Here is a 10906-nt window from a genome sequence, read left to right on the forward strand (position 1 = left end):
CCACCCACCAGGAGAGGAGTGGAGCCCCTTTCTGCCGCCTCACCGCGGGCCGCCCGCAGGTAGGCGAAGCGACGGGACGGCGCCTCCGCGGCGGTTGAAGAGTAACGGCGAGGCCGAGACGGAGCCGCGGCTGAGGCGACGCCGCCGTTAACGGCCGGCCGGCAGCGCGCGCGAGGCAGAGGGCTGCGGGACGGCGCATGCGCGCGGGCGCCCCCCTCCCTTCTCCAGCAGGATCGGGGGGGGGGGGGGGGGGAAGAAATGAGCGGGGCGCGCGCCCGCCCGCGCGGCGGTCTGTGAGGGTGAGGGGGGGGGGGGAGGCGCGCGCGTGTGTGAGGGGCGGCCGCCGCCGGCTTCCCGCGCGCGGGCGGCGGCCGTTGGCGGTTGGCGCTGAGGTGAGGTGAGGTGAGCGCTGAGGTGAGGTGCCGTGAGGTGCCGGGGCGCCCCTGCCCGCCTCCGCCTTTCGCGGGCTGCCGCCTGCCTCGCTCTAGGGGCGAATTAGGCTTTTAAAGGGTTTTTTTTGTTTGTTTGTGTGTTTGTTTGGTCCTTGGGAGCTTCGCTTTGCAAACCGCAGGTGCGGTGGTTACTTCAGTCTCTTCCTCGCACTCGGGTTGGGGGTGGGGAGGAAAGGGGGAACCGCGTTTGGGAGGCGGCCAGGAGGAGGTGGCTGTTCCTTGGGCTTCTCCAGTGGAAGGAGAGCTAAAAATAGGTGCCGCCCTCATGCTGCCGAAGGTGGGAGCGTTGGGCTTCACAGCAGGCCCTGAACATCAGCCTCGGGCTGGGCCTGAAAAATAGGCGCTGTCCTCCTGTAGGATATGGTTTTATGTCTGGTTACTGGGAGAGATGCACCCAGAATATACTGGTCAGCATAGATATGTCCTGTTGCTGTTATGCTGTGGGCTGTTCTCCTTTCATCTCTACCTGTGGTGTTAATTTGCAGCTCTGTGTCTGGAAGAGGTTGTCCTCTCCGCAAGGATTTTCGGGGTGGGAGAGGGAGAAATAGCAATTCATGTGCTCTTGAGCGTCTGAAAGGTTGTGCTGTGTATCCTTTAATTTGCGCTATTTGGAAAGAACACCTTGTTTTCATAAGGCTTTACCTTTCAATAATCCTTTATATTGGTCTGCTTTTAGTTTCCCCTGTCACTACCTGGAGGATAGCCGTGACGGTGTCTCTTTTTTGGAGTGGTAAAACCCTAGTTTAACAATCTATAAAACTGAAGGACTGCTGATGGTGGTTAGCAGCATCTATTGCATGTAAGCAGTTAAACGCACCTGCAAGGGGAGCCAAGTGTTCAGTATTTCTAGAAGCCCCTTTACCAGTGTTTTTTCCACAAGGTGGCACCATAGATAATAGTTTTATCAGACCTTGCAGGAATGACTCTTGACCGAACGCTATCTACATAGTGTATTTCTTGCAAGGAGACAATGCATAAGTGTATTGCTTCCAAGCAATAAAATCAAACCCTTACTTTTAGTTGACAGTCAGTCTACCATAAAGATCAAAGATGAAAAAAACAAAATTGCTCCTCTTAGGAGGGAGCAGCATGAAAAGCTCTTGTTTGTTTGCAGGAGCATAGAAGTATTGTAAATAATGATCTTTTGAGATGTTGGGGTGGATTTAAGATGTCTAACTCCCAAGAGGGTCATTTGGGTATGAGAAGAAGGGATATTTTTAACAGGGAGAGGAGAGGGAGGAGGGAAAACAAAAAACAAAAAAAACAGGTGAGCTGCGATAATGTAAGGAGAGGAAAGAAGAAAATGCCACCGTATTTAATATTTAATCTTTATCATTTGTACAGGATTAGATGTGAAGAAATATATGTGACATAAGGCAGGGGACATAATGACTGAGTTACCTCTCATGAAAACCTTGAATTGAAGCACTTGCTTTTCTCAGCAACCGGTGGAGTACTGTGTTTCAATTTACTGTACTATAAAGGAAAAAACAGCTATATCTTTTAAGTATTTCAGATTTGGGATGAAATGAAGGAATGTCCTGTTATAAGCAAAGGTCAGAATAATAAGGGTACCACTTTGGAGTTGGCAGCTGTTGCTCTGGGAAACAAGGAGCTTACTCTTAAGTGGTAATGATTTAAGTAACGTTTGTGAATCCTAGAAGCTTTAAACATGAATGTGCTAAAAAACAGAGATGCCAACATCTGAAAATCATACCGTTACAGTCTATATCAAATCTTCCCTTCTCAGCCTTAAAATGTTTTCTCCCTTATGCTCTAGATACAGATGCATAAGAACAACTTCTTTGAGCAGCTGAATTAATGAAGCCTGATTTTCTCTAGCTTTGTGTCCTACGTCATCTGTACTCGTTGTTGTAGTAACTTCAGCCCCTATTTCTTAGGGATGTCGCCACCACAATAATCTCTATTCTTCATTGTTGTATTTCCTGCGGGCTCCCAGCTAAGTAATTGAAGGTCCTCCACACATTACTGCCTTCATCCCAGTAAGTCCATATCCCTGCATATTTGCACCCTACTTTCAATATTTTTTAGAAAGGAGAGAGTAGGAATATGTGGACCTGGTTACAGAAAGGATGCTACATCTCTCAGCTGGCTTTTAATGCCTATATAGGCTGTTATTTTCTGCTATGACCACAGCTTCATCCTCTCAGTTTTGAAGGTACTGGTGATAACGTGTACAAGTATGGATGTGGTCGACTTGGGCTACTTATGCATCGTCTGACGAGGAAAAGTTCTCTTTCATTTTTCTTTCCTTCAGATGATATTGCAGCTTTTATTAAATACTTATATTAAAGTCACGTCTAGTGACTGGAGTCTGGGAACTCTCTTCCATGCACTAACAGTGAATGTTGGCCCTGAAGAGCTGCTTCTCCAAAGGGATAAACAGAAAATTGGTGGGAATTGCCTTACTTTTTAGCTAGGAATGATTTGGGAATTTAGTTTTTTAGGGCCGCCTCCAAATATATCTTCGTGATGTATTCATAACTGCATTTTTTTTTTGACCACCAGATGGTAGTGTCATTCCAAACAATTGCTTTTGTGCAATGCAAAAGCAGCTTTATTTTGTGTATTTGCCCTGGATAGGTGAGAACATGGATTTTTTGGATACAAGTGCAAGCCCTTAAGTTTGTAACTTGTAAAAATACATCCTCAAGCCTGGATTGTCTTTTAAAGTTAATTTTGCAACATCTCATAGTTTCTGTAGACTGAGTGAGTTGAGCACGTTGTTTTTTTCCTCCTTGTAGCACCACTGGTTCCCTGCATTTTCTCTCCTATACCAGCATTTGTATACATTCCTACTTTTCCTTTCTGCCCAGCCCCCCTGATTTTCTGCTTTTTCTATAGTTATTATGCAATTAACTATTCCCAGTTCTGTGTATGGTCTCAGTTCCTTTTCTTTCTAGAATTCCCCAGTCTGTTTCCTTTTTCTATGGGAGGCGAGTCATTTGGGGTATCAACATATTAAAAACTCTTGGATGGGTTTACAGGGGTGAAATTGGACGTTATGATACTGACAGATGCCGGCAAATGCTCCCAACCACTATATTAACTAAAGCATTTCAGCAATTGTTTTTAAATATTTCAGCTAGTTCTGTAGTTCAGCTAACTACATAACGGGGGGGGGGGGGGAGGGAGGGAGAGAGAGAGTGTATGCCTCCCCATCTTATCTGTTCTGATTTGATTGTTTTCTCTCAAAATTGGTAGGGTTCCTTCCACTGATACTTAAAACTTTGCTGGAAGTTGATTAGGCACAATAGCTAAAAGTACTCATAGTGCCTTCAGACAGAAAAACCGTGTTGAGCATGGGCCCTGGTAAACTCAAGGCTTCAGCACAGCCTTTCTTAGGAAACAGCAGTGTTGGTTTAGGACATTACCCCTTTCCGGCTTCTTTTCACTGCAACTGAAGGAAGCTACCAGACTTTGCAACAAAGAAGTCTTAAAAGCTCCACTGCATGTATAGGGGCAGTAGTCCTGGTGTGTGGGCGATAGGAAGGAGCCAGGGATGATAACATCCGAAGTTGCTGTAGGGGATTGCTTAGCAGGCCTGACTGTGAGCGTTCATCCAGTGCATCCGAGAGTGTGGGCTATTAGGGCAAGAAACGCCACTGTGTGTACACATGCCACCTATTACAGTACGGGTCTGGTGAGGATATTAGCACATCTGAGCTGTGAGAAATTTGCAGGCTCTTCAAAACTCCGCCAATACCAGTAAATTCACCAGCATCAGGGACATTTCTGAATGCTGGAGCTCAAGTTGTTTCTACTACAATCTTGTGAGAACAGTTTTAGCCTAGGCCAATAAGCAGAACCCCGAAACATTCTGGGACACAGTTTGGGAGACGTAATAAGGATATTCTCAATAGGCAGGTTGTATGCTGTCACCATCTTTTGCAGGCTTTAATAGAAATAGATGTGGGGTGTCCTCTGCCAGTTGGCCTTAGGGTCACAGACTGGTCCCAGGCGTGTTTAATTTGCTAATGTGGATATAAGCATAGTGACTAGGCCCAGCAACTTAGACTGAAAGTTTTGGTTGGCAAACCCTGTTTGGTTTACTGGCAGCAATTGAAGGGGTATTACCTCAAATATTTCCCCAAATATTCACCAATCTGCTGGTGAAGATTGCTGCCTTGTACCAAAGGGTCAGAAGGCTTGTTCGCTCTTCAGTCATGGTTGGCAGCCGCTGCGTATTAAACCAGTACTATGGCTGATTTTTGTTCTCTGATTGTGCTGTTAGCTTTGATGGGAGTCACTTTTTTTCTAAAAGTATAACAAGAAATGTTACTTGAGGAGGAGGGAAGTTTCCAAAACCATCCCTGACCTTTTCTTCATAATCTCTGATAACAACAAGATAGGTAAATTGCTTTAATGTACATAAAAAATACCGTCTCCCATAATAATAGCCATAGCTTTCTACGTGATACAGAAATAGATATTTTGCTGTAGAAACTTACCTCTTACTACTACAGTAGCGTGTGTAGAATTAGGATTTTAAAAGAAACTTTTGAATACGCCTAGAGTAAAAAGGGATTGCTTTTAAGTAAATGGTGGTTTGAAGGCAGGGCCTGTTTGCAAAAGACCCTTGCCTTATCTGATGCTGCCAATGCTCTTGATTTTCTTATGAGCCCTACAAACGTTTAATTTTTTTTTTTCCCCCCTTAAGGCTAAGATCCTGAAATCAAATTATTATATGTTTGTCAGGTAATGTCTGAAAACAGAAGGATCTAACTCTCCTGGTTTTGAAGACAGGCTAATGTGCATAATCCAAAAAGACTAAACAAACAAAAAGCTAAAGGCAAAGGAAAAAGCTCCACGTTTTTTTTAAAGGCTCTTGCTTTTTAAGCCAATTTCCGGAGTCTTTTTTGAGTGCCCCGTTCATAAATGTGTATATTTGGGAGAAATATCTGCTGAACAGAGCTAGGAAGGATTTCAGGACCTCTTGCAAGGTTTGATTTTTCTGGAATATAATGGGACAAAATCCTGTTCTGGTTGAATGCAGCAGTCTTAAATGATGCATAATGTTTCTTTCTTAGTTATATATAGGGCATCTGTCACGTCAGTGTTTGTGTACAGTGTCTGTGCTACAGAAACCTCTATTAAACTATAATCTGCATTTCATGGAGTTACTGTCCATTTCTCAAGAGGCTGATGTGTTATTTTGCACGCTACTCTGCATTTAAAGTAAGAGGGAATGAATTCTTAGCTATGGAAATTGGAGATTATTATATCCATCTGTCTCACTCATCAGCACAATTTAAGGTGCTTTAAATAATTTTTCCTAAAATTGTGAGAAGTAGTTTAGAAAGGGTGGGGGAAAGCTAACGACATTTTTATAGATACACTGAAATATGCAATTCACAGCTGCAGCTGGCTGAGTTTATTTTGATAAAGTGCATACAGAACAGGGATGTCTCATCACAAATACATACGTGTGGTAGAAGGTTAATATGTAGATCTCAAAACCAGTAATACGTCAGTAGTATTTTTGCAAGGGAATGCTGCTTTTTTCCAGCGAAGAAAGACGGTTAATTATGTTGATTTTAGTATGGGTATAATAAAAATTCAAAGATTACTTTTGTGGTAATGTGTGTTTTGCTTGTGTTTTATTACAGGAACGTGTAGGGCTTAACCTTAGTCAATGACGGTTCCTAGCCACCTGCATGTAATGTATAAACATACAGGATGGGACCCATTAATCCTAATTCAGTCAGCTTCAGTTAATTGGTGTCCCGATATATGACATGTCCACGTAATTGACATACTCGCAAAGGAACAGATTTTGTGCTGTGAGTTTTAATGTTTCTAAACAGCTGTGAAAATTCTGTTTAAAGTCTCATCCTGTTTGAAGTGAAGGTTTGGTTGGGAACTCGCTCTGAAGTCTCACCTGTCTGAAGTTTCAGAAATATGGTACCTGTATGTGACCAATCTCTGAGTTGCATAATGCAGAACAGTCCTTAGCCTTGCCTTTCTGCAGCTTTGGTGTTAGCTGCCACCGCCCTATTCGTGATAGTAAAGTGACAATTGCTAACATAAATTGCACAGTGTACAGTCCTTCATCTTTTGTTTACTTTGTGTTGCTTTCCATCTGTCTGAAGCTTGTTCAAGAGTACAACTGTTTACATTAAAATGTGGCCCTCTATTGAACAAGGATTCCATGAAGTGGTATGGTATAATTCAGTGTTTATTATCTCTTGCCATTACTATTGGGTCCAATTGAAAATTTTTCAAAATATTTTTCTAAACTCTAGGCCTGCAAAAGAGAGGTAGGCCTTTAGGGTAGATCTCTTCTGACTTATTACTGGTAATAGAGCTAAAATCCAAATGCTTTCTTCAGGATTACTTGCCATACCTTTCCATGCTATTGTTTCCAACTAGTTTACACGTGTCTTAAACTATAAATGCATTTAAATGCAGGTGGCATGCCTACTCGCTAGGCCTAAAAAGTCTGTTTGCTAATGATATTTCTTCAGCCATGTTTGTAGTAGTTCTGCAGTGCTCTATGTATCCCTTTTTCTGTATCCTCTTAAGTAGCTTACTGCTCCTGCAAGGCTGTTGTTATCAATTGAAGTTCTATTTTAGTATTTAAAAAAAAAAAGTTCTACCTGACAGAATTATTAAGATGTCCTGAAATGATAAGGAGATCAGTGTGAGCATTTTTATTAATTGCTTACATTCAATAATACTTTACTTAGTTATGTAAGATAACTTAGAACCATACTTATAAGCAATTGTAAATGCTGAAAAACTGGTAGAAGGCCTTGAGGTAAAATGACTAGATTTCAAGTCTATTTAAAACAATAGTACCCAAAACAGTTTTCAGACTGAATTCTGCTTCTGTTTATTATGCACAGTCCCGCAGATCATCAACAAGAAAAATATTGTTGCTGTGTTATCTTTTTACCTGTGGGTGCTTCTGAGAAAAAAATAATTATGTAAAAGCAAAATGCAGTGTTCTGTTAAACTTGGAAAGGAGGCTACAGTAATGGATTTCAGTTGCTGCTACTGATGGTCAGCTTTGGCTCTGTGCAAAGTACCTTGGAGCAAAACCAACAAAGAAATTGCCACTGGGTTAGAGAGGCTCACATTAGTATTTTTGTGTAAAAAAAAAAAAAAAAAAAAGTTTCAAGGCTGGAAAGAAAGTTAAGAGGGACTGTTGTCTCATGTAATATTAAATTATATTTAAATAAACATTTGTATTTTGCTGTTAGATGACTTGGAGTCCAGCAGTCTTTTAGCACACTGTCTTACTTTTAGCAGTACGCTTAAACCCTGTGAAAACTTTTCAACTTTGTTCATATTCGTTTTTGCCATTGTTCTCACTGGTCTGGGTTGTGAGTAGCGTTCACTGTATTGTGTGGGCACAGGGGCTCCTGTTAGCGTTTCCTTTTGCACTTGTTAGCAAAGCGAAGTTTTGGCTCTGGCAAAGCAGTTATTGAATTAATGTTTAAGTGGAGGTGAACTGTATATTCTAATATAAATCAACTCACTGATGTAGACACATAAATGCCAAGCGCCTTTCTGAACCTGCTATCAGACATCACATTCCCTTGACAAGCATGAAAGAATTTGTCAAATAACATATGATATCAAATGTGCCAGAAACTTCTCTGTGGGAAAGAAGTGAGCTCTTTTGTTTTCTCTCCCAATTGTTACAGTGATAATGACTCATGTGTTGCTTATAGCCCCAAAAGTACAATAGCAGTAGTTCAGAAGGCAAATGGGAGCTCTCCTTTTCTTAATGAGTAGGTGATGAAAGATTTTAAGAGGAAAAAAGGAGGCAACACATAGTCTCAGGACGGTTCGAAGTAGACGGCTGCAGCAACGAGCTTGACCAAAGGTGAGTGAAGAAACACTTATAAGGGGAATGATCACAACTTTTAGCTGGCTCTGATGCCAAAGGAAAGAACGTGGAGGTGAGGAAAAGGAACCTAACTCTAACTTAGGTCTGGTTTATGTTTACCTCTTCTGCTTGAGCTGTACCATACCCATGCTCTTTGTGATTTCCTTTAGAGAGAGCATTTTCTAAGCTAATCTTTGCTGGATTCCCTGTTGAGAAGGCACTGCTGTTCTTTTTCTGCCTCTAATACCCTGAAGTTGAAGCAAAGGAGAACTTCAATATTAGACGTGAGTATCAATTTAAGTGAGTGGCTCCCCATGGCAGAAGTTTACGTTAGTGTAGTTGCTGCTTCTAGTGCTAAGAGATATCGCCTGCCTGTTCATCGTTATTATGTTCACATAATTGCTTTGAAAGCTTAATGAGATTAAAGCTTTATTAACGCAAGTGCGTTTCTTTCGTTTTGCTCAGGTACAGTACTTTTTCTGCTGGGGATCTTTTGTTTGTTTTTATTTTTACGCTTAAATGTATATTTTTCCCATTGTAAAAGGAGGTGTTGAGTAGAGTGCTTTCTATATAGTAGTCCTAATTTAGTTGTGAGGGATGAGATAACTGGGTAGCAAAAGCGTTGGTGTGTAAGTTAGGAGATGTGCAGTCTAATCCTTTTTGTATTATTAACTTGTGTTGTGGTCTTGGTTTGACCTCTGTGCTGCTTGCCTGCATCCTTCTGTGAGTCTGTTTACAACATAAGCACTTGGGTGTCTCTAACCCCACTATCATACAAAGAACTGTTAATAACAATGATCTTGGAACATTTTGCAAACGTTAAAAGCATGTTTCATAGCGCTCTTATGAGATGCAGTAGAAAATTACTCATTTTACTGGTTAGTCAATCAACAGATATGTAAAACGTCTTGCGCGAGATCACGGAAAGGATGTGAATTACGTTGCGGAATTAAGTAGCATCTAGACTTGACTCCCAAGTTCGTACCATGCTCACAAGATCAAAGTAGGTATGGAACCAATCCCTTCCCCTGCTACCCTGATATTCCCTCCATCCACTTCATGTTATTAGTAAACTGCGATACCAGAAAGCGTAACCCAACTCATCGTGTATAGAGAGCACAATCTGTGCCTAGGTGACCAGTAGTGAGTGTGATTTGGTTTGTTGTTTCTTACCTCCAGCTGCTGCTGCTTGGGTATTGGACTTAAAAGTGAGAAATAGCTTTGCTACTTGCTCTGGAGTCAAGTTTGATCCAGCTGAGTCAATTGGAGCTTTGAAAGTTTTCATGAGGGTAAGAAAGTCTCTTGATGCCCAATGACTTTTATCTTTTTTCAGTAAGTTTTTAGGCATCATCCTTGAAGACAGATAATAAGAGGTAACTTGCAGGGCAACATTGAGACACCAGATCTTCGAGCAAAACCTTCTGTGTCAAGCCTGCCGCTTCTCAGTTATTCTCAGTTTCTGTCTCTTTATGTGAGTGTTAGGCAGTTGTGAGGTGCAGTGTTAAAATTCCTGAAGACTGAATTTCCACATCACCTTTCAACGAAGGTTACTTTGGTGTCAAGTTCAGCCACTACTTAAGTACAGACAATTGCTAATTTTCTGTAATACCACTAGTTTCACAGAATTGGAGCCTTTGTTCATTTTTGTTCAACACCCGTTTCTCCCACCTTCTCTGAGTTCTAGCGCTCAGGATTTCAAAAAACAATTCAGTATGTGATTGAATTTAGTTTCCAGAAAGCGTAGAAGAAATGAAGCTGTTCATGTTTCTCGGAACTAATTTTTCCAAGTGGGTGATATTGCTGAACTTAAAAAATGATATTGTTTCACTTCAGTTGGGATACGGTTGGGGAATTGAACTGGAGTACCATCACAGTTTCCCAGTCTGCCTAGTGGCTAAGTAATCCTGAACAATTACGATTTACAAGTTGATAGAAAGTCTGTGATAGAAAAAGTGACAGGAGCAGTAACAACTGCGCTACTTAGATAAGCACTTTTTTTTAATTAGATTTACGTGGTTATAGTTGTGTCGCGCATTTGTAGCAAAGCCAGAGTGCAGTAATACAATACAAATGAAACAAACGAAAACAATAAATTAATAACATTTTCAGGGCTAATAACTCTGAATCCCAGGCAAGTAGGAATTTGCTAATTACATTTACTGATGACGTAAAATTGAAAGGCAGCATCAAAACGAAGGAGGATTAGAACATCATCTAGGAAGAACTGCATAATCTTGAGCACTGGAGTAATGGAAATTGGATGAAATTTGATGGTATGAATTGCAAAGTCATGTACTGGGTACTAATGACAAAAATTTGATATATTGATTTGTCAATTTGCAGAAAGAGATGAGGTGAAAGATGTAGGTGCAGTCGTCAGTTGCTTGTGTGCTATCCGCCAGCGTGTGGTCATATGCAGGCATTTGCCATACGAAGGCGAATAAAGTCTTAAAATGGCTCTGGTTGCTGCCTCAAAAACATGGAGGAAGCAAATACTCAGCAGGGAAGAGGACCTTTTTAAGGTAAAAGACAATATTGACACAAGAACGAATGGAAGGATGCAAGTGTAAAGTGCAAAGAAGTCGTTTTCTAAGCC

General features: G+C 41.4%; 1 long non-coding RNA gene across 1 annotated transcript; it reads left to right on the forward strand.

Moving 5' to 3' along the window:
• Positions 1-7628: 7628 nt before the first annotated feature.
• Positions 7629-9678, forward strand: LOC104152778 (uncharacterized). The gene is made up of 3 exons (XR_696046.2): positions 7629-8594; positions 9194-9317; positions 9490-9678. It is a non-coding gene; the product is annotated as an uncharacterized lncRNA (long non-coding RNA).
• The last annotated feature ends 1228 nt before the right edge of the window (positions 9679-10906 follow it).

The sequence above is a fragment of the Struthio camelus genome, chromosome 1, assembly GCF_040807025.1.
Source record: "Struthio camelus isolate bStrCam1 chromosome 1, bStrCam1.hap1, whole genome shotgun sequence".
Lineage (NCBI taxonomy): Eukaryota > Metazoa > Chordata > Aves > Struthioniformes > Struthionidae > Struthio > Struthio camelus.